At 45.7% G+C, this 9,201-nt stretch overlaps 1 long non-coding RNA gene across 1 annotated transcript; it reads left to right on the plus strand.

Annotated features, from left to right (window-relative positions):
- Window positions 1–738: 738 nt before the first annotated feature.
- On the plus strand, window positions 739–2,780 carry LOC134163565 (uncharacterized). The gene is made up of 3 exons (XR_009964765.1): window positions 739–1,221; window positions 1,353–2,125; window positions 2,281–2,780. It is a non-coding gene; the product is annotated as an uncharacterized LOC134163565 (long non-coding RNA).
- The last annotated feature ends 6,421 nt before the right edge of the window (window positions 2,781–9,201 follow it).

Raw genomic sequence — 9,201 nt, forward strand, 5'->3', positions numbered from 1 at the left:
TTGGGAGACCTTAGAGCAGCTTCCAGTGCCTATAGGGGCCAACAAGAAAGCTGGAGAGGGGCTTTTGACAAGGACCTGTAGGCATAGGACATACGGCTTTAAACTGATAGAGGGGAGATTTAGATTAGGTATTAGGAAGAAGTTCTTCTCTGTGAGGGTGGTGAGGCTCTGGCACAGGTTGCCCAGAGAAGCTGTGGCTGCCCCATCCCTGGCAGTGTTCAAGGCCAGGCTGGATGGGGCTTGGAGCAACTTGGTCAAGTGGAAGGTGTCCCTGCTTGCAGCAGGGGAGGTGGAAATGGTCTTTATGGTCTTTAAGGTCTCTTCCAACCCAGACAACAACCCCTTCCAACCCTGTGAAAACATAAGATGGCTCTGAGTGACTTTAAGATATTAACACATCTCCAAATACTACTCCTTTGTGTTTCCTTTATGCCTGCTCTGTTACTGTGACTTGAGATTTGGAAAAAGAAAGTAAAATTGTTGCTTTCTGACTTACTTTTAGTAATGTGCATGGTGTGGAGCGATAGCACTGGTTTATTCCAGTAGTCACCATGGCCAAATCCCCTTCTTACCCTCATGCTTCCCTAGAAGTACATTATACCTCCATGGGAGCAATGTCAGATCCTTATGTGTTCATGAGGCTGCAGGGCCTCATGGCTCTGATCTTGACCAACTTGAGGTGCCTCCAATACCATCCTGGCAGCACTCTCCTTTTCTTCATCCTTAATTTAAAGAGGGGTCCTCTGGCTTCTATGCATGGCTTTTTCCCTGTGCATGTGGCAAGAGTTACATTGTAGGTCAACATATGCTTTAAGTTTTACTTCAGGTCTTTAATGTCTTATCTCAGAGTATGCCCACACCTCCTCATGTACTGAAGTGAGAAAAATGCATGATCCTGCGTGCTGGAGGTGCTGTGCTAGCATTAAAATTCAGTGATGGTGTTTGTAGGGAGGAAGAGGTTTGTTTTTCTGCTGAGATCTCTGCTGCGAGCAGTGTCTCCTGCTTTTACAACCAACATAGGCCTCCAGTTGTACCACCGCTCAAAGGGGAAAGTAGGATCACTGGTCAAAACTCTCCCGAGCCCAGGGACCACTGTTAAGAGTGCACACAGCCTTCCCGTTGGCAAACCCCACCAACTGTCCACATATGAGAAAGCCCCAAGCAGTTCTGCAAGACACCCTCTCCTCTGCGGGCTGAAGTTCTGGTGGTGGTGGTCAGAAGGTGCAAATGGCTGTTTGTACAATCAACCCCAATGCGGAGCGGGGACTTTCCTCCCAGGTGGGGTGAACTCCGCACCGATGAGGTGATTTTTTTTCACTAGTTGGTGATTTTTAATTCATGCTCTTTTTCAGCGCTGCCACACGGCGGCAGAGTTGAGGCTGCTTCTGAACGGGGAAGAGAGCGGTGGAAGGAAACTTTCTGTTAGGAATGACCTGAATTTCCTGCTAGGGACACCAGGTCGTCTTTCAAGGTGTTGATGTAGAGGACTTCTTCCTTGTCCAAGGCCTAGGGGTTTTAGGTTATTTCTCTGAGGATCTGAAGTAAAGGGGATTTTGTGGTCAGCTACAGCCCTTCCCACCAACACACCATGAAAATATGGCTCATCATTTTGACCAAAGCTGGGGTTACAAAAATATCCAGTTCTGTAAGTATCATGAAAAGCACTGTCCAGATGGAGTGAGTACTACTGGTGCGCAGAGGCTGAAGCACAAGCCCTCATTAGTGTTTGACAGAGGGAAAAGGAATTATAAGTATCTTAACCACAGGGAAAGCTTTGATCGACAAGAACACTTGTCAGCCAAGAGGATGTTCAGCCATGAAGCACTGAGCCCAGGAAACAAGGCTGATACATTCTCCTGCCCACAGAGCTGCTTGGTTTTGATGAAGAGTGAAAGATGAGAAAGCGAAAAATGTCTGTGTAATCAAGAAATCACCCTTTTCTTGATGACATCTGTGTTGCAGAAAATCAGATCCCACGCGTAGGAGTGGGAGTAGACTCTGCTTCCTTTGGGTTTTGCTTTCTTTTGAGCTGAAAAAGGAAAAATACTGAAACGTTTGAATGTCTCAAATTTTCCCCAAAGTTAAGCCACAGAGATGAACAAATTTTCCAAATTCAGCCCATTCTGTAAGTGGTCAAAAACATTTAAAAAAATTCCACCCAAATTCACCCACTCTTTTTCATTCTCTTGCAGAATGTTAATTTATCTGTGCTTGAAATGTGAACAAATTGAACCAGCTCTACTTTCATGTATTTTCTCTTTTCTCTTTTTTTTATTTAAGTCCCCTTACATGCCCTGACAATGAGGTGAACACTAAACCAGATGAATGAGCAGTAGGAGCACAGAGGCTGCCTGCCCCAGGCTGCCCTTTTGAAGGACCACTTGAAGATAGCAGAGTGCTGGCCAGGTAATTATTTCAAAGCACGAACCAAGCTCTGCAGTCCTTGGATGAGGTACAGCACCAGAGTCCTGACCTCATTTACAGGGCTTGCATTTAGGAAATGCCAAGCGATTATGCAGAGAGCTTTCCTGTGTGCAATCATATGAGGCAGGAGACATGAAGTCACTGTCCTGAAGCCCAAGGTGAAGTCAGACTGACTTTGAAAGTCTCAGACAGGCCTAGGGCTGCCTTTTGTACTGCTGTTAAGAAGCAAAACTGATCCTGCCTAATTTATTGGGCTGTTTTCTGGCTTTGTCCTTTTGGGAAAGTTGGCATTTCGATTCCACTCAGACATTTTTCTGGGCTTCAGCATTAGAAGAATTAAAGTCAAGCACTAGTTACTTTTCTGTAGCTCTGGATTTCATTCCAGGAAGGCAATCTATGCATCAGTGCTTCCTCCTACAGAAAAATCCTCTGTATATGGGGAAACAATTCAACCCTACCTGCCTAAACTGAAGCCCAGAAAGGGTGCCACTGAGTTCCCAAAAGCGAGATTGGGCTTGATGCCTGGGAACATGGCTTTCACGCTCCAGAATTAGCAGAACTCAAACTCCACAGGGGACTGTGCTCAGAGAAGCCCCATTGGAAAACACATTCCTATCCAACAACTTGATCCTTCCACTCCCCAATGCCTGCAATGCCTGAGCTGCCTCAGCAAAACCCTGTGTTAGGGGTTTGGCTTCTTGAGAACTTCAGTGGGAGCAGAGAGTTTCAGTCTCAGCTTCTGCCGTTATGCAACCCATGCCTGACCGCAATTTGTGTTACCTGGTGAAAGTGCAATCTATGCACAGCAAGGCTTGCTGCTTCTCATTTGAGAAGACTACTTGGAAGACCATGGAATTACAACTGCTATCCATCAGCATTTCCTGTATGTGTTAATAAACTCGTCTATGTGCTAAGTAACTGCTAATTATTCAGTAATTAAGTGTCTCTCTAGGGTCATCATTGTAAATCTGGCCTCTCCCAGTCACTGTTAGCTCATTAGGTAGCAGTTTTCTCAATGCAAGACCCAAATTACCTTCTTTGCATTTGATTGGATTACAAAATTGCTTTAAACTGCGGAGATGATTAGGAAAAGTGTGGTTTTGCGCAATAGTTACCATGGGAACTGAAGCAGATCTTTATAAACCAAAAGTCAAACAGATTGTATTTCAGACAATTAATATTGTCTCACATGTTTATTCATTTGCTTTAATTCTTTCGTGTGCTATCCTGAAATAGTTTTTATCTCTTTTCCCCTATCAAGTGCTGTGTCAAAGAGATTCTGCTCCCCTGAGGATTCACCCCTCTCTTCTCTTGCAAGGCCACCTTACAGCCCTGATTAGCTTCATCTTCCTCTTCTGCTTTGCCTCTCTGGTCTGAGGACATCCCTGAGGATATCCAGGTGGGATTTGATCTGGGATCAGGACACACATGCGGGGAGAAGTGTCAAAGCTCCTGTCCCATCAGTGGAGCCCAGGGAGCTCCAGCAGACCAGCATGCACTGGCGAGTGAGCTGAGCTGCTCTCATTGTGTGAACTCCTCTGCAGACTTTCCTAATAACACCCTGGACCCCTCAAACCTGTGTTTCTTCTACTTCCATGTTTGACACTTAAGGGAAGAGGAGCTGATAAACTGACCAAGTGCCAGTAGCTATCCCTCTGCTCTCCTCTCTTTCCAAACCATCTTCTGTCTCCTGCATCCTGACCCCATCCCATCTCTTGGTATCTCTCTCACCAGCCCTTAGCTGAATCAAAAGAATATACAGTTTAATAACTGAAATAATGTACAATATAATACCAGTACTAATAGTAGTAAGGGAAGTAACAAGGAGAGATATATAAAAAAGGGAAAATGAAAACAACAACAATAAAACAACAAACATAAGTGATGCCCAATAAAATTGCTCAGCACCCACTGACCAATACCCAGCCTGACCTGAGCAGCAATCAGTCCCTTCTGGGTAACTCCCCCCATTTTCTATACTGGGTATGATGTGCTGTGGTATAGAATATCCCTCTGGCTAGTTTGGGTCAGGTGTCCTGTCTCTGCTTCCTCCTGGCTTCTTGTGCCCTTCCTCACTAGCAGAGCATGAGAGACTGAAAAGTCCTTGATCAGGGTAATTGCTGCTTAGCAACAACTAAAACATTGGTGTGTTATCAGCGTTGTTCTCCCAACTAAAGCCCAAACACAGCACTGTGCCAGCTAATAGGAAGAAAACTAACTTTATCCCAGCTGAAACCAGGTCATCTGCCTAGCATCTTTCTGCTGTCTTTCCCTTCACAGCACAGGTTATCACATCTTTAAAATAATTAGCATCCTGCCATTGAGCAATTTCCCATTCTGGTGGTTTCCATTTGTCTTTCTCCCCTTCACATCAAGATGTCAAGAGGCCTTTGCAATACACAGCTGCCACCACGCTTACAGCATTGCTGTGCTTTCTGTACACTGCTGTCTTTGTGCTCCCATCCCCTGTGTTCATGGGCTTTCTGGGGCAAGTATTTGTCCTGCATGAGCACAGTGTCTCAGAGCAGTCGTCTTGTGAGCATGTCTCCAAGAAAAGAAAGGAATGGATTTACTTTCCTCCAGCCCTCTGCCTGGCTCTGTGTACAAGAGGAATTCCCCTACAAATGGAGTTCAATATTCATGTATTTAAACTCCAGCCTCTCCTCAGCCCCCTCCCCCTGTGTGACCTCCTGATTTTACATCACTTTGCACCAGTCTGGAAGTTGCTCTTTGTTCCAGGAGATGGGAAATACTGTGCTGACTGGCTTGTATTTTAGTGACAAGAAACCTGTTACCCTGAGGCCAGCACAGGAGCCTGCCTAAAGGTGTCCAAAGCCATACTGAGGAAAATGGTATTAGTACTGTTTTCTCGTAAAATGTCACTTTATGAGAGGAAGGCCTGTGCAGGTGTTCTTGCACTGGTTTAGGAGCTCCAGCTGATGCTATGTGCACAGGGCTTGTTCAGGCAAGACAGAACACAAGCCATATTTAAGTCATTGTACTCAAACCAATAAAAACATTCCAGTTCAGGCCCCGTTTCTGTCCTTGAAAATTCAGAAGGCTGGGAGATGTCAGAATACCTTGCATTTTCCCTGTCACCATGGGTATGTATCACCTATGTACCTATAGTTTGGGTTGGAAGGGACCTTCAAAGCTTCAAAGTCCAACCCCCCTGCAGTGAGTAGGGACATCTTGATCTAGATCAGGTTGCCCATAACCACATGCAGCCTGGCCTTGACTGTCTCCAGGGATTGTGCATCCACCACTTCTATGGGCAAACCTGTGCCAGTGTTTTACCACCTTCTTTGTAAAGAATCTTTTCCTTATGCCCATCCTGAATCTCCCTCTTTTAGTTTAAAACCATCATCCCTCATCCTATCACAACGGGCCCTGCTGAAAAGTCTCTCCCCATCTTTCTTATAGGCTCCTTTTAAGATCTGAAAGGCCAGAATAAGGTCTCCCAGAGACTTCTCTTCTCCAGGCTGAACAAGCCCAACACTCTCAGCCGTTCCTCATAGGAGAGGTGCTCCAGCCCTCTGATGACTTTTGTGGCCCTTCTGTGGACCCTCTCCAACATGTTCATGTCTCTCCGGTACTGAGGACTCGGTATTTCTGACGTTTCAAATCATTTCTGTAATATCCTTAAACTCTGTAGAATCAAAGGCAGATTATATATCGATGAGATTCATTTTATATGTATCTATGTAATGTTAGAAGCTGGAACCAGTCAAGAAGAACCAGAAAGCCTTTATTGTGGCTGGTGCTGCATGTGAACATATTTCTTTTCCTCAGCCTGCATAGCAGAGTAGCCAGACCATGCCTTGCCCAGGCTGTAGAGATCAGACCTGCATTTTCTCTGCAGTATCTATCTGAGGCTAGCAAAGTTTTTCTGGAATATATGGTGAGGAAGTAATGTTGCTTTTGAAGCCAAAAATAATTATTTCAGACAGACAACATAATCTGTAACAGGCTCATTACTTCGCTGCTATCAGATATATCATTGCAAGATGCAGTTCATGATACTCTGGAAGATTATGTAGGATTATTAGATAAGATTAGATTAGATTATCTTCCTGGGTATTGATGTCAGAAGGGCCATGGGCAGAGGGGGAGTCTGATTTTCTGCACGTCCCCAGGTGGCCAGGTATTCTTTCACAGAATCACAGAATCACATGATGGTTTGGGTTAGAAAGTACCTTAAAGCTCGTCCAGTTCCAATCCGCTGCCATGGGCAGGGACACCTTCCACTAGAGCAGCTTGCTCCAAGCCCTGTCCAACCTGGCCTTGAACACTGCCAGGGATGGGGCAGCCACAGCTTCTCTGGGCAACCTGTGCCAGTGCCTCACCACCCTCACAGGGAAGAACTCCTTCCTAATACCTAATCTAAGTCTCCCCTCTGTCAGTTTAAAGCCATCCCCTTTGTCCTATGCTTGCAGGTCCTTTTCAAAAGCCCCTCTCCAGCTTTTTTGTCAGCCCCTTTAGGCACTGGAGCTGCTTTGCCTCACCAGAGCCTTCTCTTCTCCAGGCTGAACAAGCCCAGCTCTCTCAGCCTGCCTCCATAGCAGAGGTGCTCCAGTCCTCAGCTCATCTTCATGGCCCCCGTCTTGATGGGAGATCACCTCACTCCTTTTCTTTACATCCTTTTTTCATTTTGCCTTTGCTGTGTGGGTATGGATGCCAACTTCTTCTAGTCATGTCCTTGCTGCTTATACCAAACCACACTGTGCCAGGCACTACCACAAGTAGCGTTGTAGCATCCTGAAAGCAGTACACGTTTCTGCGTTCGCAGGGAGACAGGCTGGCTGCCTGGCTGTTGGCAGAAACTCCACTGCTGATTAATTGGAAAGAAAGATTTAAAGAAAGTAGGTATCTTTTCTTTAAACAAGACATCTCAAATGGAGTGCCTAGCATCAAGGAATCAAGCAGAGCAACACAGAAATAGCAGCAAGAGCATCTAACAACGCAGAGAACAACACTCCTGATCCTGCTGAAGCTAGGCAAGGGAGACAGCACGCCTGAAGTCGTCATCTTTGAACACAGGGGAACATCTTTCCTTATGATTTTCATATTTGCCAGCAAAACGGGAAGCACAGTGATAGTATATCAGAACAAAACCTGTTCTTCCAGAAGGAACCATCCTTTTCTAGCCAAATATCTTCTCATTGACACTGATGGGCTCTGAATCAGGATCACAAGGGTATGAACCATGCATCAGGATTTTGCATTTAACACCTCTTCTCTGCTCTAAAGTCCTTCTTCGAGTAGTCATATTGCTGGTGGTGCTGAGGAGTATTTGCTCTCCTGGGTTGGGATAAGGGTGGCAGGAACTTGCATGGAGCCCAAAACAAAGTTTGAGATCCAAACTGCTTGAGATTGTAAGAGTTTGGATCTCACTCTGGACTTCATTGGTTAGACTTTCTTTTCACGGCCACAAAAAAGCCCAGATTTAATATACAGAGTAAGTCTAATTGCAAACCCAGCCAAAAAGTCCTTTCTGGCTGACCACGACAGTATGAATCCCTCTGTCCTCTGCTGACACCAAGAAACCCGGTGTTGGGCTACTGAGTGGTTGCAAGTGGCAGCGAGCAACATGCTGGCAGCAATGTCATTCGTGCTGTATGCTTACCCTATTGGTTCTGGGAATGTCTTATAATCACATTTTTGCTTGCTGATGGTGCATACAGTGGGTGTGCATTTGCCACACTCATGACATCCTGTAAGGTTTTCTAAAAAACTGCTCATGCTATTTTCATAACTAAGTTTTTTTCCTTTCCTGCTTTGGGAATTGCAATCCCACATGCAGGGCTCCCAACACACTCACCAGGTATGCTCACAGCCAAGCCATGGGGAGCTGTGACCAACAGCCTGTGACAAAGATGAATGTACTGGGTCACTTGCAAGAGATCTTTTCAGTCACCCTGTACTTTCCTCCACTGTTCTCTGCTGTTGCTGAAGGCCTGAGGGGTTACTCTGAACTACCTGCAGAACAGGAGCTGGCTAATCGTTCATGCCCTCTGTAAAGTAAAATGGAATCCCATTTGCACTAACAAAATAAGGATTTATTTATCCCCTTGGAAAAAAAGAACGACCAAAACCAACCAGTTATTTTAATACAATTTCAGGGAATAATTGAGTCAATGATTCTGTAATAAGAGCTCTGCCCTCTGTTCCTCAGAGGGTGTTCTCCCTGACACATATATCTGCATTTCTGCTGTGAAGAGCCCTGTACGGCTTGCCCACACACTGCTTCCTGAGGGTGCTGTAACTGCTGCGTAGGCTGATGCAAAATGTTGCTTCACCCACAGATCCCTGCCTGCCTCTGCCTGCAAATGTCATTGAGAAACATTCTCTCATTAGAGCAGCTTCTCTCCTGGGGGTCCACCCTGGCATATACCTGCTCACCTGCAGGTAGCAAATGTAATGCTGGGCCAGAAAACAGTGTCTTTGGGCAAAGTGTGTGCCTCTGATAGAGCTCAGTCTGCTAAATGAGGGAAGATGGACAACTAAGTGGGCATGGGGAAGCTTTCACTGCAATCATCACAAATGCTTCTTTCAGCTAGAATACACTGAATAAAGCTAAATGCCACAGGGTGAATCAGAAACATGGCAGGTAGGGGGTGATTATCACACTTATATGTTTTTTGGGGCACTTCTGGAGAGCACTACCAGTGTCATTTTTTGGTTATCCTCGTATGGAAGAAACACGTGGGTCTCCAATAACCACAGACACAAGCTAACTTCTTGTGCCGCCCCAACAGAGGGCTCGAACTGGGAGCT

Source organism: Pezoporus occidentalis, unplaced genomic scaffold (assembly GCF_034315485.1).
Source record: "Pezoporus occidentalis ecotype Australia unplaced genomic scaffold, CSIRO_AGI_Poc_V1 ctg200, whole genome shotgun sequence".
In the NCBI taxonomy this organism is placed as follows: domain Eukaryota; kingdom Metazoa; phylum Chordata; class Aves; order Psittaciformes; family Psittacidae; genus Pezoporus; species Pezoporus occidentalis.